Below are 26,294 nucleotides of genomic sequence, written 5' to 3' on the forward strand. Positions count from 1 at the left end.
AGCCCAAGCTAGTCTTCCCTCTGTGGGGCCAAGACGCCAGCCTGTCCATGGCAGGAGTCTGCGTGAATGTTTCTCAGGGACCCTAATCTCGGGGAGGCTGTCTGTGGCCTCTGCGAGGGACCCCCCCACACCCTCCAGCACACGCTCGGTCTGCGCTGCGCCAGCCTGGGGCAGGCAGCAGACGCGCCGGCAGAGTGCGGGTGGCCCTCCCTTCTTGTGGACGCCAGCAATGCGATGAGCAACCCCCTTGTCCCTCCTCCACCTCAGCTCAGAAGCAGGGGGCCCTCCTGATGCCCAGCCTCTCCGCTCTCCTTTGGGAAGGACAGAGAAGAACCAACTTGGATTCTCCACGGTTGTACCCCGAAGCCCCGCTTCTTATCGGCCGCTGGTAGACGTTTGACAAAGGAGTGTCCCTTCCTGCACCTGGACATCAACTGGGGCTATACTGGGCCTTGGAGAACCTAGAACCTAACCTGTTCTCTACAGGCGACTAGCTCTACTGTTGGGGTGGCAGACGGGGTGGCACAAAAGATCTCAGCCGGCAGCCCCTACCACCCTGCCGCACCCTTGGGTGTCAGGCTTCCAGGTCCGGCAAGGGCGATCTGAAGGCAAGTGAGACCCACCCCCACTGGCTCGGTCATCACAGGGAGTAAAGGTGGGCACCGGACTCGCCAGCTCCTGGGGCTCTGCTTTGAGCAAGACCCTGGAGCCAACACCGTGAAGGCTTTGCATCCGTCACTAGGAAAGGAGAGGTGGTTGAGGTGACTCCTGAACCCGGGGCCCTGCCGAGAACAAGCAAAGCCGCCATGTCGAGTGATGCCAGCCCCCAGTTAATTCAAACGTGAAGAGCTGGCTGGCGGACGACACACACAGGCCTTGTCGGGGTGGCTCCCTGAATGGAGTGATGGCAGACACTGTGCCACAGACCTGGTGGGCGTGCAGTCAGCCGACGGACCAGCGCAGGGTCCTCAGCAGACGCGCCCCTGGCCCAGGCGCAGGCGGTGTGCACGGTCCACACCCGAGGCACAGCAGCAGGCAGGCTGCAGACGCCGTCCAGAGCATCTGCTCCCCTGGCCATCCACTCTGCCACTGGCGTTTAGGGTAACAGCTCATCATGATTTCTAATATTCTCTCTCCCCAGAGCCCTGCCCAATTAATTGAGCTAAGCAGCACCCAGCCACTGAGAGGACTTGGGATAAGCCAATGGAGGGGACACTTGTCACGCCTCTGGCTCTGTGCACACCCCTCCTACACTTCAGAATCAACCCTATAATCCTATAGACTCAGAACACAGTTATTTTCCCAGACTCTCTTGCATTTAGAGTGAATCATCATCTCTGGATTTTACGTGAAAAAAAAAACAACTATTGTTTAAGTCACTGCTTAGGGGGGTTGCTTATCCCAGACTCTAATACACATACAAAATGAAGAGACTCTGGGCCACAGGACTGCAGACCCTACCACCCCTGTACTGTTGATGAACTTACGTTCAAGGGTGTGTGTGAATACCGATGCAAAGCCAAGTTCCTCAGAACAGTGTCAGCCCTGGGGTCCCACCCTGGGTCCCTTGCTCTGGCTCCCATATCCAGACCTCTTGGAATCAGGGCAATGCTCTTGAGGTCACCCTGAGCTCCCTTCCAAAGCCTTGACTGACCAACGCCTTAGGAGTCAGGTCAAGAGAAACACACCTGCCTGAACTCCGCCTCAGTCACAGTGACTGCTGACTATATCTAGATGAACAGATTTATTCTACTGCCCACCAGAAAATCATGTATTCTCTGGCAGAAGATAACAGCATCCAGAGACCTTGCGATTTTCAAATACAATGTCAGGTCCTTTATAAATCACTAAGCACAACAAGAGATAAGAACAAATGACAAAAACCTGAGAGAAAGGATGGATAATACATACATTTTAAGTGTACTATCTAGGTGATATACTACAATTATCAAAAAGGAATTTTAATACAATTATAATTGCTGTGTGTAAGAAAACACATTAAAGATGACTGATTTTATCAAATACCTGGAATCTACGCAAAAGAACTGAATAGAAATATAATCATTGAAATTAAAAATGCAACAGACAGGTTTAACAGTAAATTCAGTTCAGTTCAGTTCAGTCGATCAGTCGTGTCCGACTCTTCCCGGCCCCATGAATTGCAGTGCGCCAGGCCTCCCTGTCCATCACCAACTCCCGGAGTTCACCCAGACTCACGTCCATCGAGTCAGTGATGCCATCCAGCCATCTCATCCTCTGTCGTCCCCTTATCCTCCTGCCCCCAATCCCTCCCAGCATCAGAGTCTTTTCCAATGAGTCAACTCTTCACATGAGGTGGCCAAAGTACTGGAGTTTTCAGCTTTAGCATCATTCCTTCCAAAGAAATCCCAGGGCTGATCTCCTTCAGAATGGACTGGTTGGATCTCCTTGCAGTCCAAGGGACTCTCAAGAGTCTTCTCCAACACCGCAGTTCAAAAGCATCAATTCTTCAGCGCTCAGCTTTCTTCACAGTCCAACTTTCACATCCATACATGACTACTGGAAAAACCATAGCCTTGACTAGACAGATCTTTGTTGGCAAAGTAATGTCTCTGCTTTTCAATATGCTATCTAGGTTGGTCATAACTTTCCTTCCAAGGAGTAACGGTCTTTTAATTTCACGGCTGCAATCACCATCTGCGGTGATTTTGCAGCTCAAAAAAATAAAGTCTGACACTGTTTCCACTGTTTCCCCATCTATTTCCCAGGAAGTGATGGGACCAGATGCCATGATCTTCGTTTTCTGAATGTTGAGCCTTAAGCCACCTTTTTCACTCTCCTTTCACTTTCATCAAGAAGCTTTTTAGTTCCTCTTCACTTTCTGCCATAAGGGTGGTGTCATCTGCATATCTGAGGTTATTGATATTGCTCCCGGCAATCTTGATTCCACTAAATTTAGACACCAAAAGGAGGATTTTCTAAAGTAAAAGGGGCATAAAGGGAAAATGTCTGTATAAAAGCACAGTGAGAACAGAAGAATAAAAGTACAGAAAAGAGTTGAAGTGGCACCTGAGACATGGATAAAAGCGCCAGTACATCTACACCTGGAGTCCCCAGGAGAAAAGAGGAGAAGGAAGCAATAGCTGCAGAAATAATCACTGGCAGTTTCCCAAAACAAATTAAAGATACAGAGCCACAAATCCAATAAGCTCCCTGAACCACAATTATGGGGAGATATACTGGGTGGGGGGGTAAGGGGTGGGGGGGGAGGGTAATAACACAGATATAAATCACATATTTAAGCTGGACTCATAATTTCAGCTCAATTATGGAATTTTCATAGCTTTTCTCACCCACTTCGCTATTAAGGATAAAAGTCTCAAGGTTAAAATCTTTTAATTTGGGGCAGAATTCTGTAAGATATCAATTATGACATATTACATTCTTTTTTTCTGTTTCTTTTTTAGTTTTAAAATCTGTCACTTACTCTATAAAGATTTTTCATTGAAGTCTGAGATGTCTTTAACTCCTAAAATGAACATAAAATCACATCAGCTACTGGGTATCAACAGTAGTCATAATTTCACCTTCTGGAAACCCAAGGCCCATAATGTAGAGAATAAAATTGAGTTATTACTCTTTTGTGGTGAGACTGATTTCTTAACATGAAGACAGGAAGCTGCTATTGCAGATAAATTGGAGTGGTGAGTATACCTGTAACTTACATAATATTGTACATCAACTGTACTTCAATAAATTTTTTCAGAAATAAAGAGTTCAAAAGGGATTTACACTCTAAAAAAATAAGAGCGCTGAGCTCATCATAATTTCAAAGGCTTCAGAAATTTAGTCTGAATTTTCTAACAACCTAGGAAGTTACTCATCTTAGTTCACAGGAAGAGAAAGCAGATGCAAAAGCTTAAAGATAATTGTGTGTGGGAAGGAGTTTGGGAGGCAGGAGAAACAGGCAAAGGGGGTCACCTGTATGGTGACGGACGGTAACCAGACTTGTGACGGGGATCACCCACGTGGTACACAGATATCAAATATTTATGCTGTACACCTGAAACTTACACAACGAGGAAAAAAAAACGTTTAAAGATAATTTTGCAATAACATTTTACCCACCTAAGCTGTTTGAGTATCTATCTTACCCAAATGAGTCCTGGAAAAGCTGAGACAGAAAAATGAGGCTTGAAAAGACAAGACTCCTGTCCCTCAGCCCTCTCTCCAGAAGGCCATGGCTGCTAAATGGGCAATACTGCTGACTCTAAGTCCCCCTCCACTGGGATTTCAGATACTGTTCTGTTGAATGGTACCATGACAGAAGAATATGATTCAAGGTTTCACAGATGACCCAAGACAAGAACCTTACGCGGGAAAGAAGGAACACTGACCCCTGAGACCACAAGGGACACTGTAGCTTCCAGATCGAGGAGGAAGACCCCGATACTCGTGTGCCCTCAAAATCCCAGCATTTAGCTGGAAGAACCTGAGGGCATCTACTAAGCCATCATTTGCTCCAGCCTGTGTGAAGGAAATCACCAGGCTTCAAGAGTTGATACCCACAACCAAGACCCAGTCAATGAATAATTCAGCCCCTAAACACGAGGACTGGGTCAGAGACAGACACACGTGCCCCACCAAGGTCAGCGAGTATGTCCTGGGGTGTGCTCAGATGACCAAGAGACAAGCACCACCCTCTTCAGCTGGAACGGAATCTACAGATGTCTCACCTTTCCCATGATCTGAACAAAGCTGACAAGAGAGGAGACCCGAGAGAGTTGAGTCCCTGGACCAAGGGATCCCAGAAGCCAGCTGCCTGTATATTTATAGAAGCCAATATGTTTTCTTTTTTGCTTGAGCCAGTATGAGCTGGGATTTTTATCTCTTGACGTAGAATGAGGCTCCATATGCTCACTCCTCAGAAAGGCAGCCATTCCAACACGTACCGCCGTGCGATGCCTCAAAGGACTTCTCAGCTGGAAACTCTGGGGGACTGGATTAGACCAGAGAGGGCAGACATTGACATGGACACAGTCAGTTCAGCCACTCAGTTGTGTCTGACTCCTTGCGACCCCATGGACTGAAGCACGCCAGGCCTCCCTGTCCATCACCAACTCCCGGAGCTTGCTCAGACTCATGTCCATTGAGTCGGTGATACCATCCAACCATCCTCTGCCGTCCCCTTCTCCTCCCGCCTTCAATCTTTCCCAGTACTGGGGTCTTTTCCAACGAGTCAGTTCTTCGCGTCAGGTGGCGAAAGTATTGGAGTTTCAGCTTCAGCATCAGGCCTTCTAATGAATATTCAGGACTGGAAAAAAATTCTAAGCTGCACTGAACCCACTGTGAAGCCCTGGAGTTTTAAGCCTCTAAGTTTAAAATAAAAGTAAGGTCATTTGATTGTATGCTAAGTGACCTTTTCCCAGAACAAATCAGGCTACTAAACCCCTTAGTCCTTTCTGATGATGATAAGCAAGTATAATTCAGCATGACGGAACAGAAAGACCTATATCTTAATTTTCACTAAAATTACCAACCACTACAAATCCAATTTCTTTGACCACTGACCTTGTTCAGAAGGATGTTCACTTGCAGGCATCATTTCAGCTTATTTAAACTCCGCTGTCACCTGCCTGCTGCCTGAACCAGACTTCCAGAGTCTGTGAGCCATCCGTTCCTCCTCTGGGCCTGGGAGGCCTGACAGGCACGGACAAACGTCACTGCACGCGGCCGGCAGCGCTGGGCGAGGTCTGTGCTACTGGGTTACCACTAAATAGCAGAGGAAGCACACGCCGAGACTTCCCCAGTGGTACAGTGGATAAGAACCCCCTGCCAATGCAGGGGACACGGGTTTGATCCCTGGTCCGGGATGATCGATCCCACATGCCGAGGAACAACTGAAGCCCGTGAGTCACAACTAAGAGCCCACAGGCTGCAACTACTGAAGCCCCTGCGCCCGGATCCTGTGCTCACCAACGAGGGAAGCCACTGCGGTGAGAAGCCCGTGCACCCCAACCAAGAGTGGCCCCCCACTCACCCCAACTACAGAAAGCCTAGAGGCAGCAAATGAAGACCCAGTGGAAACCTCCCCCGCCCCCACAAAAAAACAAAAACACACACACACACACACACACACTGGGCCAAGCCGGACAGCTGGCTACTGTAATAGCTAGCCAACTTTATTTTTCTTAAATACGGCAACTAAAGACAACATTATCTATGATGACAAAATCAGAAGCGGTGTCTGCCAGCCCCCAGCTGTGAGGCTTTCGGAAGATCTTTTGCCTCTGTAGCTTTTCCATCCACTTAGGTCCTTATGACTTATGTTTAGTCAAACTAACCGATCACCCTCCAGAGCTGACATCTCAGAAACCTGTGTTCCAGGAACTCGGAAGCACACAGCCACCTGCCTCCTGGGCAGTGGTACCCAGCTTCTGGAATGAAGTTACAGACACGGTATTACTCACACTGCACTTCTGCAAGGCCACGGTGATTTTCACATCAGAATTTCAAACTGAGCTGAAATAGAAGTTTTTTTCCCTCTCTCTCTTTTTTTAAAAAAAAAAACCAACACAGAAAGGCTCAGTCTGGATACTGAATTAAGAGAAATCTTAGGCTAAAAACATTTAACCTCGGATTAATATTTATTCTACTAATGTTAGCTTTATACAACATGGTGATACTCTTATTTCCTCCATGAAATTCTTTTACGCCATTATAAAATTCTAGCTAATGCCACAAATCCTAGATGTAAGGCACACTGCCAGTGAGTACTGCTAACGGCTTATCCAACCACCAATCACCCGTTTATAAAATCAAAAGAAGCATAATCTAAACATACTCAACGGAGAAAACAGCTGAATCCTTGGTCACCATCTTCTTTTCTTTCAGAATCTGTCCCAGAACAAGGGGTGACAGAAAGCAGCTGATAGGTAATAAAGCACTACAAGGCATCTTGTTATGTTCCTAAGAGCCTGTTACCCAGCCCAACCGCAGAGAAGATATTCAGAAGCAAGAGCGATGGCAACCTTGACCATGGGGACCAGCAACAGTCCGCAGGACGGGGCCGGGGGCACCCAAGCACACCTTGGAACGGAGCAGATTTAAGTTCGCACTCCAGCCCCGCACTCTCAAGCCACCCCTGGACAAGACCATTTTCTCTCTGAGCTTCCACGTCTCTCATCTTTGCTTGGAGAGTTAGTCAAGAAGCTCACTTCCCAGGACTGCGGCAGGGAAGAAAGGGAGCATTCCAGGTGTGAAGCGGAGGACGCAGCGCGTGAACGCCATGCAGAGAGCAGTCCCCTTCCTTCTAGCGGGCCACTGCCCAGCACCCAGAGAGACCAGTGAGGGCTCTTCCCTCCACCCTACATTCACAGGACGGGGTCACTTTCCACCGGAGTTTATGCTCTCTGGTGAGCCCAGTGTCGTCTCTATGGTGGGGCCAGTGACCACACATCAACGGGGTAAAAACAAGCTTGACACGCCTGCCTCACATCAAAGACTGAGTCGCTGGGGCCTGTCTCACACCCCCTGAAGTGGCAGGGGAGGCAGCCTGGTGGTCCTTCTCACCTAGGCCCTTCCCTGGAAAAGCCCCCGGGGGGCACCTGTGGCAGCAGGACCCACCTCACTATCCTGGTGTGGATTCCCCAGTAACTACAGTAAAAGCCCGCCTACCTCACTGGGCTGCTTCCCGCCCGGCTTCTCGGGGTAAATGGGGAAGAACAAAGAGTGGACAGGGAGGCAGGCAGGCCCCGAGATGAAAGGAGGCGACCCCAACTGAACATTTCTCCGAGAGAACCCGAGACCCTCCTCCGTGCCTCCACGTCGCCAGCTGATGGATGGGCGGAGTTCCAGGTCTGCGCAGAGCAGGGTTGGGGGGGGAGGTCAGGAGCATGACCCTCAAAGCTCCCCACCCCTCACCACTTCCTCCCACCCACCCCCTGATCCGGCAGCCTCGGGACCACGCCTGCAAAGGACCTGGCCACCCCTGCCCCTGAACGCACCAGCGGAGGCCCAGCAGCTGAGGACTTCCAAGCCACACGTCACATCAGATCTATTTCAACCCAAAACCAATTCCCTTGAGGAAACACACCCAACATCCAGAAGGGTTTGAACTGGAGGCAACTACTGCAGCCTGAGAGAAACAGAAACCTCTTCCAAGAAGAGTAACTCAGCTTCTGGGACCCCGGAGACCCCCTGCAGAGCATCTTACAAACGCAGGCAACGCGCACCAGCCCAGACACTCAGGATCAGAAACTCTGGGATGAGCTCGGGCATCTGTATTTTTTCAAAGCTCCAAAATGAAGGCTGAGAAACATTGCCTGAGTCTATGGCTGCTAGCGAGGGCCAAATCAAACTCAAAATCAGATGTGGCCATCATGGCAACACTTCTTTCTTAAAGGCTGGTGGGTGGAACACTGTTCTTACAAAGGTTAAGAGCTGTCACGCTGAGAAAGGGTTCTGTGGAAAAGAAGGCTAGGACCCACGAAGTTAATCCAAATTTAAGTCCTCCTTTTAAAGCTCCCAGAACTTTAACAGGCCCAGGTGCATCGTATTCACAAGAGAGTAAAGCAGTATCCGGTATTTTCCCAACTTATCTGACCAGCAAACTGTTCCTCTGAAAAGCATCTGATAACACCAGTGATCTCCAGGCAACACTTTGGGAAGCATCGGTCTGGCATACTATCCTCTGTTAATTGTCCGACTCTTTGCATCCCCATGGACTGCAGCACGCCAGGCCTCCCTGTCCATCGCCAACTCCTGGAGGTTACCCAAACTCACATCCATTAAGTCGATGATGCCATCCAGCCATCTCATCCCGTGTCGTCCCCTTCTCTAGAAGTTTCCAAAAGGACAGTGTGGTGAAAGGCCGGAACACATGGAGGGGCAATGAGGACTCCAGGTGGAGATAAGTCAGAAATCAGGTGACGAGGACCCTGGTCCCCACCCCTCCCCACCTGCGATGCTGCTCTACACAGCTCCACACCCTCCTAATTTGGTCCCAAAATAAACACACGTAAGTAATAAATAAAAACTCCTACGTAGTGAATGAAAGTGAGCCTGTGCACACAATCCTGAATTTCTTGGAATAAAGGGGCCACATGTATCCACATTCTCAGTGATTCAACAAAACTATACGGATCTCCCTCTGAAAAGATGATGCTATAGAAGCCTTACAAGCTGTTGTTCTAACAGCTGGTGCCAGGGGCATAAACTCCCTGTGTCATACGAGGGATCCTTAAAAGGCAGGTACATTTCCAGTGTTGGGCTAGATACAGGCCTGGCTTTCTTCTGAGCCCCTTCCTGGGGATCAGAATTCTAAACTCAACAGAAGCAAGAGATGCCAGCTATGATCAGATCACACCTCTGCCTGCCGTGTGGCCAGCACTGCAAATACACAACAAAGTCACAGGCAGGATATTCAGTTGGTGATGACAAAAATACTAACGTCATCATAGTACCCTCAACATCACACTCCAGCCAGTGAGAACTCAGCACAGACATTATCATTTCTGTAGATTATTTGAACATGAATATGTAACATGAAATAAAGTTTATCTAAGCAAACTTAAAAGAATCCTGTAACTCATATCCTACTCGAATACTTTAGGTATATCATTACCCACAAACATTACCCATAAGTTAGAGCATGCCCTGCACCCAACCCACAACATTTCCAGAGTGTCTCCTACTTGCCAGGCAGCATTCCAGGAGGTGGAAATGCAGCAGTGAATAAGAGATAGAAATCCCTGCCCTCCTATAATTTTTATTCTAGGTCTAGGAATCCAAATATTTAGCAAGTAAACTGGATTTCTGTCATTTCCATTTTCTTCTAAGGTTTATTCACTGTTGGCTCAGATGGTAAAGCGTCTTGCTTACAATGGGGGAGACCTGGGTTTGATCCCTGGGTTGGGAAGATACTCTGGAGAAGGAAATGGCACCCCACTCCAGTACTCTTGCCTGGAAAATCCCATGGACGGAGGAGCCTGGCAGGCTACAGTCCATGGGGTTGCAAAGAGTCGGATACGACTGAGCAACTTCACTTTCAAACTCCTATCTCACACGCACCCCAGTGTTCGTGTGGGTGCCCAGTCTCGTCTGACTCTTTGTGACCCCGTGGACAGTAATTCTCCAGGCGCCTCCAGCCATGGGATTTTCCAGGCAAGGATACTGGAGTGGGTTGCCATTTCCTCCTGCAGGAGATCTTTTCTACCCAGGGATTGAACTCGCATCTCCTGTGTCTCTTATTTTGGCAGGTGGATTCTTTACCACTGAGCCACCTAGGAAGCCCAAAACATTCTAAGAGTGCTCCTATTTCACTTTTATGTTACTTCTCTAACTCCAGTTAGCTATGGCTCATGGATAAATACTTTCCTGCATGTTCACATCTTTGCAGTTCTGCTGTGATTTTGCTGATGTTCAATGAGTATGACCTGAGTGGATGACTTCTGCACATGAAAAGTGTTCATGGGAGTTTTCTTCTGTGTTCGTAGCAGCACTAAGACCTGGAAGTAAATTAAGTGTCCATGGGCAGATTAATGGAATATTAATCAGCCACAAAAATTACAAAATAATGCCATTTGCACCAACACAGATGGACCTAGAGATTGTGATACTGAGTGAAGTAAGAGAAGAATATCATATGATACTACTTTTTTGTGGAATCTAGAAAAGAAAATGATACAAATGAACTTATTTATAAAGCGGAAACAGACTCACAGACATGGAAAACAAACCTGTGGTTACCAAAGGGGAAAGGGAGGGGGGATAAATTAGGAGCAGGGGATTCACAGACACACACTAGTATACATAAGGCAGGCAAGCAACAAGGACCTGCTGGATAGCACAGGGAACCACACTCGGTGCCTGGTAATAGCCTATAATGAAATATAATCTGCAAAAAAGTCACTTTGCCATATGCTTGAAAGTAACACTCATTGCAAACTGACCATACTTGAATAAAAGGAAAAAAAAACCAAAACCTCCCATCTCCCTTTGATCCTAAGAATCTTGGATGATCAGAGCTGGAGGGAATGACCTGGGCAGCTCTGTGCCTACCAGGCAGGCGGGCAGGGGACTGAGGTCCTGGCTATAGTTGTATCTGTGACCTCGGGCGACCCCTTCCCTGCCCTGAGCCTCAGCTTCCTCATTTGCTAGACGAGGGCTGGGTTCACCTTTGACCCAAGCATGGTAGTTAAGGGTGTCTGGAAATCTCGGGAGGGTGGTACCTGGCTGACACAGTATCGAGTGGGCCCAGGAATGCTGAACACCCTGCAGGTCCCAGGACAAGCCTCACCCGGGCCACGGAGTTTGTGTAGCCACATCCGATACACGCAGCTTGGGGCCCATCTGGACACCAAGCCGTTCCACTCTTACAAGGATCATCTATGGTGACATGCTCCCAAGTTCCCATTCCTTTGAGACCACCCCTTAGATGGGGAAGCCATCTGTCATGATCTTCCAAAGCCTCACACAGGTAGAGTGGGTGTCCCTCGTTACTCTGATGTTCAAAACATCCCCCTTCCTAACAGGAAAATCTCTTCACAGCTGAAGCTCAGACACATACAACTGAAATTATTATGTCAACCAGATCTAATTTCTACTAGGATCTAGTTAATCCACACAGCTGTTATACCTTCTTATGAAAGATATAAACCTTAATGACAAGCCTGGGTTTGAGATTTACAGCCTTCTTCCAAAGCCTGAAGGGGACACTGCTAAAATATTTGTCAAGGAAACCATTAATCCATAGAAAATAATCAGCTTGTGGGAATAATAACATGTGCACCAAACCAAAAAGGTTAAGTAAGAAAATCTTATCAAATTTCTTTTATTCACTGGTAAGCAGGGTATTATGTAATACTATCCAAGGGGCAGAGAGCAGGCCTCCGACTTGAGCCATATCATAAATAAAAGAATTTTCAGCTTTTGCTAATTAAGTTGACATGACATCTCTGCCCTCCTGTCAGTGTGCTGAGAAATTATAATCTTGCTCCTTACAGTTACTTAACCCCTAACTTACCTTGGAGGCACATATCTGGGTGTCTAAAGGCTACAGAAGGATTACAAAACACCCCCAGAAAACTTTTTAATACCTAACTCATTGATTCCCAAACTGTGTGCCAAGGCACCACCCTAGGGTACCAAGGGAGTACATAATTGTGCTTCAGAATATTTTAAATTTTCAAGCAAAGCACTAGATACTAGACTGTGCTGGACACTGTGCAAACAAAGAGCTCCAGGTAATCCACATTTTCAACATCATTCTGAGCTACATTCCTTTTGAAGATCACATCCTGGTGAAACTACATTTTGAGCAGTTACTGTGATAAAGAGCAACGGCTACACGAGATGAAGCAGCCCATCTGACTCCAAGGTCTGCGGCTGTGCAGCTCCCAGGCAGGCACACAACCCATTATCGGTAACTGTGGTTAAGAAGCAGATAAAACTTACTACTCTTTAAATCTACTGTGTTATTTTTTTCAAACAGCTACTAGGTTGCTACGACATGAATATAAGCTAATGGCGGTAACTGCTGCTGCTGCTGCTGCTGCTGCTGCTAAGTCGCTTCAGTCGTGTCCGACTCTGTGCGACCCCACAGATGGCAGTCCACCAGGCTCCCCCGTCCCTGGGATTCTCCAGGCAAGAACACTGGAGTGGGTTGCCATTTCCTTCTCCAATGCATGAAAGTGAAAAGTGAAAGTGAAGTCGCTCAGTCATGTCCGACTCTTAGCGACCCCATGGACTGCAGCCTACCAGGCTCTAACTACTTAGTGGGGATTAAAAAAAAACAAACCTCTGAGTCATTTTCTTAGTCAAGGGGTGTTGAGACAATTAATGGGACACTAACGACACCGTGAACCTCCGACCTAAACCTCTTGGTCAACCTCCGAAACAGGGCAGAGAACAGCAAAGTTTCTCTTTCAAAGGGCAGATCTTGGAAAGAAGAGGTCCACTCCACGGTCGCCTCCTCAAGCATCACAGTGACCACACCGCCTTGGCGGCCCCGTGGGAGGGCTGGCCAGGCCAGCTCGCCAGCTCCGCACACTGTCCGGCCACTGTCACTTCCGTTTCTGGGCCTCAAACCCCGAAGGTCAGAACGACTGAGCATGCACAGTGAGCACAGCCTAAAGCTAAAGACAGATCTCCACACCGCCACCAGACTGTAATGTTTTATCATGAATTGAGGAGTGTGAGCTCTTCAGAATAAATCACCACATGAGCATCTGTAAAAAAAAAAACCAATGACAGTTACTTCAGTTCCTTTCCAGGTCTCCAATCCATCCATCTCCAATCCATCCAACTGCTCACCATAAAATTAAGATCAGATGGGAGCCTCCACATAAGCCAAGCCTCTGAACTTGTACAAAGCAGGTTTTAAAATGCTCATTTTATTACAGGTGAGAAACGAGTTGATGAATAGGTATCAAAACAAAAGGTGATAAAAGTAAGCCATTTCTTAGTAGTTACAAAGAGAAAGATAGTAACCACACAGTGGAGAAATGGACCGTCACCTGGCCAGGGTCACAGAAATCAGCATCGCCGACACGGGGCAGGTGGGGAGCCGGAAAGAACACATCCCTGTGCAGAATCCCAGCTAGGAACGCACAGCCTGAATCCAACCACGAGATCAGTCATCTAAACCCAAATGAACATCCTCTACAAGATAAAGGACAGTATTCTTCACAAACACCATTCAAAAAAAGAAAAACTATGAGAAGGTTTCAGAGGGCAGGAACAAAGAGACATAATAACTAAACGCAATGCCTGATCGCAGTACCAGAGTGGAACACCATGAAGGATGTTATAAGTCAACGTTACAGAGTCAGCGTGTAGACAGTCTGTTATCTAAGAAGATAAACTGAAATAGATGTCAAGCTGACTGACTGATGCCTGCACTGTTGTTATATTGGAAAATATGCTTATTCTTAGGAAATACACACCAAACTATTTGAGGGCAAGGGCTATGTATGGGGCTTCTCTGGTGGCTCAGTTGGTAAAGAATCCGCCTGCAATGAGGGAGACCTGGGTTTGCTCCCTGGGTTGGGAAGATCCCCTGGAGAAGGAAAAGGCTACCCACTCCAGTATTCTGGCCTGGAGAATTCCATGGACTGTGTAGTCCATGCGGTTGCAAAGAGTCAGACATGACTGAGCAACTTTCACTTCACTTCATTTATGATCTGTGAAAGAGTCAAAGTGTTAGTTGCTTAGTCACGTCCGACTCTTTGCAACCCCATGGACTGTAGCCCGCCAGGCTCCTCTGTCCATGGAATTCTCCAGGGAAGAATACTGGTGTGGGTAGCCATTCCCTTCTCCAGGGGATCCTCCTGACACAGGGATCAAACCCAGGACTTCTGCACTGCAGGCAGATTCTTTACCAGCTGAGCCACCAGGGAAGCCCATATGGTGTATAAACTTTATTAGTTCATCATGATGTATGAACAAATGGTTCAGGAAAATACGATGTCTAATAATTTTGTTTACATACACTAGAGAGAGGGAGAGAAGAGCACACAAATGAAAAACAAACGGTGCAAAATATTAACAATAGGAGGATCTGGGTAAAGGCTTTGTGTGCTTTTGGTTCCAGTCTTGTGTTTGAAACTTTTCTGTAAGCTGAAATTATTGCCAAATAAAGTATTTTCAACCAGTGAAGTGCTGAACCATGTTTGGGCACAAGAAGACAAGTGGGTAAGTAACGACACAGGATGCCGGCACCCCAGCTGAAGAAGGTGTGCGTCAGAAGCATGTGCGTGGTGAGATGTTCACCGTAAGTGAAGTGGGACGAGACCAGCACTCGTGAGACAGGCTCTCCAGCCACCAGCCTGGTGGAGGCTCCAGGGTAAGTCAGGAACAGCAGAGAGTGAGATGGCGAGCCCGGAGCAGAGATCACGGCTCCTTCTGCGTCTGAGGTTCACCAGAAGAAGGTGAAGTTAGGGTCCCTCTGAGGCTCCTGTGGGCAGAGCTGAAACAACTGAGCTCCCCAAAGATTCTGATTTCGAGTGAAGCCGGGGGATCTGGCTGGGTCCCCAGCATCCCGGAAGACTCAGTGCAGGGGCTCAGGGACCACACCACAGGCTCCTATAGAGCCAGGACTGTGCATCCCCCCGAACCTCCAGTGTCTCACAGTGGAGGACTCCTGGCTGACACCCAAACCAATGTGTGCTTAATTAACTAACTAATTAGCCCATAAACAAGCAAATTCTTTCCATTATGGAAGCTGGGAAAGGAAAAGGGAGGAGCAGGGACCACAGTTTTATTTTCAATTTTGGAAAAATGTAAACATTTACATCCTGTTAGTTAATATTGGTAATTTCTTGCATCCCTACTATGTGCCAAGTTGTTATTGTTATTCAGTGGCTCAAGTCATGTCTGACTCTTTGTGACCCCATGGGCTGCAGCACACCAGGCTTCCTGTCCATTACCATCTCCTGAAGTTTCCCCAAACTCACGTCCATTGAGTCGGTGACGCCATCCAACCATTTCATCCTCTGTTATCCCCTTCTCCTCCTGCCTTCAAACTTTCCCAGCATCAGGGTCTTTCCCAATGAGTCAGTTCTTTGCATCAGGTGGCCAAAGTGTTGGAGTTTCAGCTTCAGCACCAGTCCTCCCAATGAACATTCGTTGGATTGATTGATTTCCTTTAGGAAATTTCCTAAAGGGTTGATTTCCTTTAGGACTGACTGCCTTCAGGATGTGCCAGGTGCTTCACAAACATTCATCTCAATCCTCACAACAACTCTAAAAGGTTTGTCTCATTTTCCAGATGAAGGGTAGAGGGGTGCAGAAACCTGTCCATCTCACAGCACCGGTAAGCGATGGAGCTGAACTTCCAACCTCAATTCCAGGGCCAGTGTGAAGCCCACTGCCTTGCCTCTAGAAACAGGGAGGCATCCACTCCAACACCAATCAACTGAACAACAAGTGCCAGGGTGAGGGCCATGTGTGCCGAGTTAAAGAAGAAGTTCAGGAGAAAGGAAATGCCAACATACACCTTCGGTCTGCTCCTAATGGGAGAAACGCTAGCATGCAGCCTGTAATCTACCAGACTGGTGGCCGTGTACACATGTTTCCCAAACCAAAGTAACACAACTGGAAACACAAGATGAGAAGTGCAGCAGGTAGAATAAAACAGAAGCTGCTTCTCTGGTGCCCTTCTGACTCATTATTTTCTTTCACTCATAAACTTCTTCATTCTCAGCTTCTCCCACGATTTGACTCAGGTAAAAACAAGAGCCCTTCTTAGAGGAGAAGGCATGGACCAGGAGAAGAGGTGGGAAGAAAGATGCTGGTTTGAATCCCTTGACAGCGTGAGTCCGCTGCAGCCCCCTCCTCGGCAGGAGAGCAGGCGGGCCCACTCAAACTCCTGCCAACCATTCACCCTGCGGGGCACCCGCTCAGCACCAATCCCCGGGGGTATTGAGTGGTCCCAGGGGTGCTCGGGATGCTCCAGACACCATGCCCGGGTAACAGGAACAAAAGGCAAGAAAACCAAATGCAGTAACACCACACAGAAGGTGCCATAAAAGGAGAGGGGAACCCACACGTCAGTCTAGGGGAAGGGGAGAGGCCTGGAAAGAGAGACCACCAGAGTCAAGTCGTGGAGAACCAGAAGGAACTGGCCTGGCCGAGGAGCCTGGAAGGGTGTCCTGGCAGGAGGACGCAGCAGCAAAGACCCAGCACAATCAAAAAATAAAAAATAAAATAATTAATTAATTTTTTTAAAAAAAGGAAGAAGATGGGCAGGGTGCAGGGACTTGGCAATGGACCACGTAAGCCCCCTGAGTGACGGTAACAACATCAGGGTATCTTGGGGGGTTCTGGCTGGGGGCTGGGGGAGCCCAGGGGAGCATAATGAGTGCAGGGGGCTGGGGGCACCAGACGGCAGAGTGAGCTGGGGAAACAAACGTGAGGTCAGCACAAGGTCAGCACCTAGAGCCGAGGAGACTGCGCGGATGACACAGAACGAGAGGGCGGAGGGGATGGGACGCTGAGGAACACGGACTGGACTGGGGAGGGGGCCACCCAGTATCAGCCACAGAAAGAGGGAGAAAACCAGAGGAGGTCACCAGACAAGCCAAGGGGAGCAAGAGTTTCCAGAACAGCGGTCAGAGTGTCAGAGGCTGCACACACCTCCACAATCTGGCTTCCTAAATAAGCACTAAACTAAGAGTTAGTTAACATGCTGCATCAAATTACAGTGAGATGAGCAATAATAACACTGAAACACACAGCAAGAACTTCAGAGGAAGAAAAGTTAGGTGATTGCCTAACACAAAACAACACACGCAAGTAGCTAATCCACACCCAGGGACAGCTCCCCTGCCAATGGCAGGGCTCAAATGAGGGCAAGGCTACAGGTAATGCTACATTTCACCTTGCTGCAGAAAATCATCAAAAATGCCAATGGTATATGTCATGTGATGGTACTTAATTTCAATTCAATCTACTATTTTCCAGCCATCAAGACCTCTATCCCTTGGTATATACCCCACTGGCTTGGGACAAAGCTGTCACATGTTTTATAAACTCAGAAAACACATTTAATGACACCAGTAGCCCTGGCTGGAAGTTTTATCAGATATGAGCTCACGGTAAAGAACCTGCCTGCCAATGAAGGAGCCATAAGAGATGCTGGATCAATCCCTGGGTCGGGAAGATCCCCTGAAGGAGGGCATGGCAACCTACTTCAGTATTCTTGCCTGGAGAATCCCATGGACAGAGGAGCCTGGGGGGCTACCGTCCATGGGGTTGCAAAGAGTCAGACACAACTGAAGCGACTTAGCACACACACACATGACCTTGTGCAAATTCCAACAGATTTCTTTCCTGAGGTAGTCTAGTTCATTTCTGGTTCTTGTAACCACAAATCCTGAATGATATCCAACATTTTAATTTGCCAAGAAATAGAAATTTTAAATATTAACTATCATTATATTCTAAAAGAATAAATATTTTATATTTTAATATATAAGAAAAAAGACCAGAAGCTCAAAGTAAACATTATTCCTTTAAAGTGAGTACTAGCTCTTTGAAAAATCACTTTATTTTTCTCATTTCTCTGCAGGTGACTGATACCTTCACCAGCGACTGGATCCAATCCAAGAATTGGCACTTGGTAACCAAAGGGGTTCAAGACCAGCATATGTTTGTTTGGCCATAAAGTTACTTCAGTTTTTAAGTAAAAATAAAAGGCTCATTTTTCATTTTCACCAAGAACATTATTGAACGTGTTTATCATTTTGTTCCACTACTTTCTGCCATTTTCCAGGCAACTTCATAATTTCATCTTCCCAAATTTTTTTATCTTTTTGAGCAAAGAACTATTACAGGTGCCTTGTACAGTCTTCCAGGAAATGGCAATTTTTTTTCATCAGGAGAATTTTGCAAAGACCAAAAAAAAAATCCAAAGACATCCAAAGGCACAACGTCTGGTGAATCTAGCAGAGGAAATCAGAACTTCCCAGCCAAGCGGTAAGTTTTCGCCTGGTCATCAAAGAAACACGTGGTCTTGCGGTCCTCTGGCAGAGGACTGTGCACGCTCTGTTGACCAATTCCAAGCAATTTTCATCAAGTGCTGCCTTCAGCCGGTCTAACTGGGAGCAGTACCTGTCGAAATTCATCTCTTGGTTTTATAGAAGGAGCTCATAATAGAGGACTCCCTTTCAGGCCTACCGTATCCACAACACTACCTTCTTTGGATAAAGACTGGCCTTTGGTGTGGTTGGTGGTGGTTCAATGCACTTGCCCTATGAACTCTTCTATTCTACATTATTATACAGAATCCAGTTTTCATCGTCCCTCACAGTTTGTTTTAAAAAACAGGTAATGTTTTTGTTATGTTTAAGTAGAGACTCTAATGCAAAAATACGCTCAAGACAGTGTTTCCACTTAACTTATGTGGCGCCCGAACATCAAAGCAGTGAAGATGACCAAGCTGGTGCACGTGATGCTCCAGACTGATTTCGGTATTTTGAGCATGCTGCCTCCCATGCAGCATAATGTTGACTGTTCTCAATTAATGTCTTGTTTTGATCGCTATCAACTTCAACTGATCTACCCGACCATGGAGCATCGTCCAGCAAGAAACCTCCAGCACGAAATTCTGCAAATCACTTCTGACGTGTTCCTTCAGTCACAGCACCTTCTTCATACACTGCATAAATCTTTTTTTTTTTTGCTTCATTTTCGTTTTTACCTTTCTTGAAATAATAAAGCATAATATGTTGCGTTTTTTTCTTCCATCTTCAATACTAAAATGGCTACACAACAATTCACCAATCTTGGTTAAGTTTTTGAAAACGCATGCTGATACAATAGCTGTCACCATACAATCTAACAAAATTGTTTTGAGTGAAGTTAAAGACAACTAAACGCTACCAGAGCCATCTTACAGGAAAAAAACTAATCTTTTGGCCAACTCAATAATAAGTCTCACATTTTTGTTGAACTGAAAATATGCATGTCTTTATCACAACATTCAAGTATAAACACTATTACTCCTAATTACTACGTTTTTAAAAAAAAAAAAAAACTTTACAAAAAAAATTTACAATATCAATTTGAATGAGTTTCCCAATAGTAGAGATGAATTTCATTTTTTCTAGAGGCCTTGACCATAGGATCACATTTGGAACATTAAAAACCTCAGTAGCAATTGAGCTGGAAGTTTCCATTAGGTCCTAATTCCTTCTTTTGCCCACCCTCCGCCTCTGACTTTCATTCCCACTTACCCCCCAAACCTTCACACATGGCCTCACCCGATCTCTACCTTCCCTTCTCAGCCAGTGTGCCCCTAGGCTGAAGCGATTCAAGTTCCATTTTAAATTCTTCAGGAAACATACTACCTAACGGGTCAGAACCTTTCAGACAACTGCTTCCTAAGTGTCAGCTGAACCTTGTGAAACTGTGCCCTTTCAAGCACCACAGTTTTATTTACAGTTGTAGGGTCATGATTTTCAACTTGAAAGGGCCATTAGTGTAATGGAAAAAATAAAATAAAAAGGCAAGACTTAAAGTAGCGAGTGTCTCCTTAAAAGTATTATAGTTAGTTGCTCAGTCCTGTCCGATTCTTTGCGACCCCATCGACTGCAGCCTGCCAGGCTCCTCTGTCCCTGGGATTCTCCAGGCAAGAATACTGGAGTAGGTTGCCATGGCCTCCTCCAGGGGATCTTCCTGACCCAGGGACCGAACCAGGGTCTCTCTCATTGCAGGCAGATTCTTTACCGTCTGAACCACAAGGAAAGCCCAGCTGTCTCCTTATGAGCAGTCAAATTAAACCCTAGAGTCTGTCATGCCCTCTTCTTGGGACAGAAAAAAACATTCCTGCTCCTCATATTGATTTTCAATGTCATACAAGTATTTCCAGAAGAGCAGTAAGATCCTGTTACCTTTGCTGAAGAAAAACAGGTGAGGAAGTGGGTAATTTTGAACCAGATTTTAACTGAAAATATAGGCAACACTAAGAAAAGGAATAATAAGGTGTAAAAGTAAATTTCAAAGGTCTTGTCAATGGAAAGATAATTTGTTTTTCTTACACAATACTATTTTTTAATGAAAAGTGATGTAAAAACCTAAGTAGGCAAGTCCCATGGACGGAGGAGCCTGGTAGGCTGCAGTCCGTGGGGTCTCGAAGAATTGGACCTGACTGAGCAACTTCACTTTCACTTTTCACTTTCATGCACTGGAGAAGGAAATGGCAACCCACTCCAGTGTTCTTGCCTGGAGAGTCCCAGGGACGGGGGAGCCTGGTGGGCTGCTGTCTGTGGGGTCACACAGAGTCGGACACGACTGAAGCGACTTAGCAGCAGCAGCAGGATTTCCTCGGTGGTCCAGTGGATAAGAATCTACCTGTCAATGCGGATTCCATCTCAACGGGTTCCATTTCTGGTTGGGGGAAGATAAAACATGCTACAGAACAACTAAGCCCGTGGGCCACAGCTACTGAGCTCCAGCACCCTGGAGACTGTGCTCAACGAGAGAAGCCCCTGCAATGAGAAGCCTGAGCGCCACAACAAAGACCCAACACAGCCAAAAGTACATAAGTCAATACTTTTTTTTTACCCTCTACACAAGTGAGAAATTAAGCTCAAGGGAGGAAAAGTCCCTAAATCAAAGAAATCCCTTTCATTAAAAAAATTAAGTGGCAAAAAGAAAAAAAAGAAATCCCTTTAAACTTTTTTTTTTTACTTTTAAAGGATTATTATTCTTTTTTAAAGTCAGGTCTTTGACTTACTTTGTTACTTTTAATTATGGTAAAATACACGTAACATAAAGTTTATTTTCTTCACAATTTTCAAGTATATTCACACTGTCGTACAATCACTCTCTAGAACTTCTTCGTCTTGAAAACTTAAACAGTGTTAAACAACTCCATCCTCTGCCCCCTCAACCCCTGGCAACCACCATTCTACTCTGCATCGTCATGAGTAGGACTGTTCCAGCTCCTTCCTGAAAGTGCAATCATACAGCGTTTGCCCTTTCGTGACTGGCTGATTTCACCTTTGTATAACATCCTCAAGTTCAACATCCGTGTGGTAGCATGCATTTGAATCGTCTTCCTTTTTAAGGCTGAGTACTATTCCATTGGGCGCACAGACCACATTTCGTTTAACCATTCACCACCAGTGGACACCTGGGTTACGGCCAACCTTCCATGCCTTACTTAAAAAAGAATTTATTTAACCTAAGCAGGCGCTGGTGCTGGAGTTAGAGCACCAGTTCACATCCCTCCTATCCATGGTAGCACAGAAAACAAATGTGAAAGAGAAAGAAGACAGAGGGGGAAAAAGAAGACAGAAAAGACAGGGATACTGCCAGTGCGTGAGTGTTCAGTCACCCAGACTGCACACGGTCACGCCCTCAGCAAATCAAAACACTGACAATGCTTGGTTCTGATGAGGGTTTTCAGATACCAGAAATTCATCCAAACATTTGTTTGTGAACATGCATATGGACAAACACATGCTGGGCGTTGCAAACGCAGACACGGAGCCCCTTAGAGGATGAGGACGGCCACAGGACAAACAGCCAGCAGGTGAACAACTGCAGACAGTGGAGAATGTTGGGGGCGACAGGGCCCAGCCCCAGGCCAGGCAAAGGCCGGGATGGGTTTCCAGGGCTGAGTCCAGAGCAGGAACGCAGTGAGGAGGGGCACAGAGGAAGGAGGAGGTGGGGGTTGGGGGGTGAGGGGCCGGCAGGGCAAGACACGGCCATGAGAGGCTGAAGCAAGAAACCCACTTGGTGGAAGGAGAATCTCAATGAGCAGAGCCCCGGAACAGAGCAGAAAAGACAAAAGCCAGGCCTGAGGAGGTGACAATCAGCAGACAAGAGACAGCGGCCCCGTGGCAGGCCGCAACAGGCCAGCATTCCTCTCCTGGCCTGGCCTGGAGAAGCCCCATCTGTGGAAAAGGAACTGCGGTTCAGGAGGATAAATGAAAATTGCAGCAGCAGACACTGGCACTCATGACAAGCTTACATTCTTGTCTCATTCCATTAAGTGGAAAGACTGTTGAAGGTCAAAACAGATCCCAAAGAAGGCTACTTCGTAAACCATCAATACAAACTTCTCTACTTGATTCTCTAGTTTTGCAAATATGTGCAACCTGCCAAGTTACTCCATTATAGTTTTATATTCGTATTTACTTTTAACACCCCTTCATTCCAAAAGGAAATGGCATAGGCTACAACTTCACGTTATCTGATAGACACGTGTCATGCATGGGCTTGCAGAGCTGCAAAGAACTACAGGGTGATCTGGCCACAAAGAGAGCTTGGACCCCGCAGACAGCAGCTGAGGAACTAACTGGATCCCAGAGTAAGACCCGCTGGGTCAGCGTCCTGCTCAGGGGCCCAGGCAGCCGTCGTGGGACCGTGACAAGGAGACAGTGCCAGGTGCCCGCTCTGGGCAGGAAGGGAAGCAGAGGGATGCGGTTCCCACAGGACCAGACGCCCTATATTCCCTTCCTATGTTTTCATCAACCATGCAATGCCTCTTTCAGCATATCCAGGTGCCAGGACCTGTGTCTGAGTGCTAGAAGCCCCACAGGGGGGTTGCCACTGAAGGACCAGTAAATGTTCCCTGGAGGGTGGCAGGGAAGGGAGAGTTCCCAGTGGGAGAGAGTGTGGGGACACTGGGCTTGGGGTGGGGCACGCACTCAGCAGGCAGCAATTCATGGACAAGGCTGGGCGGCATCGAAGGCACCAAGGGGACACGGAGGAGACCAGGAGATCCCCGGGGGAGCCTTCCAGCACCTCGAGCTGGTGATCCAACCACGAACAATGATCTAACCGCCTCTCCTGGCTGGGACTCCAGGACCACCGCAGGGCAGGTACACCTGCCAACCAGCCACTCCTCCCAGTTTACACGGCTGCCCCCTGCAGGTCTGGGGAAGGTCCACTATTGAGGGACTTCCAAAGCCCTGCATCTATAAGGAACTCAGATTATAAGGAGTATGCATGCATGCTAAGTCGCTTCAGTCGTGTCCGACTCTCTGTGACCCTATGGAGTGAATATAGGCCACCAGGTTCCTCTGTCCATGGGATAATGTCCAAGATACTGTCCTCTATCCAAGAATACTGGGGTGGGTTGCCACGCCCTCCTCCAGGGGATCTTTCTAACCCATGTCTCTTTTGTCTCCTGCATGGCAGGCGGGTTGTTTCACCACTAGCGCCACCTGGGAAGCCCCCAGTCCCTGGAAAACCAAAGGCTTTCCCAAGCTCCCACTGTCCCAGAGCAGCCTGACTCCCCATCAACACCCTGTGTCTGCAGCAGCACACAGAGAGACCAGACCCTCATCAAAACCCAGCTGGGCCTCCCTCATCACCTCATCCTGGGGTATGAACATCTTAATTGGATTATTTCTCATTACTTCTCTATTTTGTACAGTTTATTCTGACTCTTTTCTACAATCATTTCAAGGTTTTAATATCATGATGTTCTTTCTAATGACACTGTTCTCTTCTACATCATCCAAGTCATTCTCAAAAACATTAAACACTGAAATACCTCAGATTGAAGACTTCCGTTGTGACCCTCAAAGTAGCCTTGGATCACTTAGGCCTCTTAGCCACTCAAGTCTCTACTCAAAAAAGACTTTGTGAAGAATTATTGTTTGGTTATTCTTATATTATTATTATTGTTTTATTGTGGTTATCATTAATTTGGTCAAGGTTGTTTTTATTTTTCATTACTGGTAACTCAGATACAATCCCTTTAACTCCCCACTCTCCATTGTCTGAGTATAAAGCAGTTCATTAAAGCAAAATCACATCCAGCGTTTTGGTTTTCAGCCTTTTATCTCAAACAGTACAACAAAAGTAAACATTAAAAATCAAAAAAAAACCTCTATAGCAATTTGTTGAATGAAGACCAGTGAAGGGGTTTTCCTGAAGGTATGCAGATGGTGAGCAAAGCTTATCTATTTTCATTTTGACATCTATAGATTCATCTCCATAGAAAACTAAAATGAAGGTTTGCTCTGCTGAAGGTAAGAACCACATACATGACTTCCCATTTCATACTCTTCCCTTTCAACTAATGATGTCCCTGAAGTTCTTAGTTTTTTTCAAAGTTCAGTCTCGCCAGATGTAATAAAATATCTTATTCTAGAGAAATTCAAAATCACTGCTTACAGAGCAGAACTAAAATAACGTCCCTGAGATTTACATGTGTCCCCAAATCTGAAACCAACCATACAATCTGTCAGGGTACTATTCTCCAAGAGTTCTAGAAAGTATTCCCCTGAGATGCTATAAGTCGGAAAGTAAGATCATCGTTCAATTTCCTATTTTATTTAAATAATTATTTTGTAGCTTGGTGAAAATTACGATGCCCTTTTGATTATGGGTTAAATATTTGAGAAAGCTTAACATTTCATCACAACTTCCAAAAGAAGAACAAATTATCCTATTCAGGTGAATTTTTAAAAAAAGAATTATGTAGTTCTTCTAACTACATTATTGGCATTTGCCATTCTGAGAAGAGATAAATTCTGAAGAAGCTGGCAGAGTTAAATGTAAATTACAGGCTTTACAAGTGAATAAAAGAATTTTCCAAGGCAGCCAAGTAATTATACTACCTTGAAAAAGTACTCATATCTTAAAATAATAATCTGTTATTAATGGAACTATTGGAAGTAAAATGAAATTCAGCACATTTCAAACATAGCCAGAATACTGAATAAACTCAGACCATACAAAGATTCATTTCTTAAGTAATTCATGATTAACAGACACACTTACCTGGAAGCATAAGAAAAGAAGGTTAGGATGAAACTACATCATTCTTCCACTGAGTAAAAATATCTTGACTTTCCTCCTTGAAATGGAAAGGAATCTAAAAAATAAAAATAGGAGTCACTTCTGGGAATTTCCACGTCTTAAATATAGATGATATTACAAAATTTTAAATCACTTATGATCTAAAATACAATTTATCCAACCAAAGTCCTGCCCCAAAAAGCAGGATGGTATTTTCCCTTTTCTATTTTAATGGGTAAAATGCAAAGCATTTGTTTAAAAAAAAAAAAAGATCAAGGTTTAAAATAAATGCCGAGAGCCATGTAGATACGTGTGTAAAAGCAAAGCAGAGTCACACTCTTGGAAAAGAACCCAGAAAAAGCAAACCTCGCAGGGAGGAAGGGTGCCCGCTGGCTCCCGAAGGCGCCGGGGCCTGGGCTGTGCGTCCGCAGCGAAGCCGCGGTTCAGGTGGGGTCGGGGGACCGCGCGCCGCGCCGCCACTTTTTTCTAATGGTCGGTCGTAGGGAAGGAAGAAATGTTACAAAACAGCAAACCCCCGGGAAGTTGGAGAGCCCAGCTCCCCCGGCAGCGCGCCCCCACCGCCCCCGCAGATGCCCCCAGCACCGCCTGCCGGACCCGCCTCCTCCCCTGACGGCCCCCTCCGCCCGCTCCGTCCAGCCCTGTGCCCCCCGGCCTTTCAGGAATCCACCGAGCGCCCCTCGGTCCACGGAGATCAACGAGGACGCAAAAGAGGTACGAGCACAGCACCGGGGAAACACTCCGGAGAGAATTCGCCCCCGCGATTAAATAGAGGCGAATAATTCTATCTTCAACTCCTTTACGCAGAGTCGTGTTTTCCCGAGTTTGTGATTTCATCTCATCTGTCTTTATAATTCAAGTCATAGCGCGCGCGCACACACACACACACACACACACACACGAAAATCCTCTATGGTTCCCGTTTCACATGCAGGAATAATAATAATAATTTTTTTTAAAAAAGGTCTAGGGTGGTTGCAGGGGGACAAAGACAAGATTGATAAGCGGCTCAGGTCCGCGGGGTCGGCCTCCCG

General features: G+C 46.6%; 1 protein-coding gene across 1 annotated transcript in view; it reads right to left on the reverse strand.

Annotated features, from left to right (window-relative positions):
• CSGALNACT1 (chondroitin sulfate N-acetylgalactosaminyltransferase 1) overlaps positions 1-26,294 on the reverse strand; it is a 338,903-nt gene that overhangs the window by 149,414 nt on the left and 163,195 nt on the right. The window contains 1 exon segment of the mRNA XM_070364305.1: positions 25,225-25,318. The gene's annotated coding sequence lies outside the window, so the exon portion shown is untranslated.

Source organism: Bos mutus, chromosome 27 (assembly GCF_027580195.1).
Source record: "Bos mutus isolate GX-2022 chromosome 27, NWIPB_WYAK_1.1, whole genome shotgun sequence".
NCBI classification, from domain to species: domain Eukaryota; kingdom Metazoa; phylum Chordata; class Mammalia; order Artiodactyla; family Bovidae; genus Bos; species Bos mutus.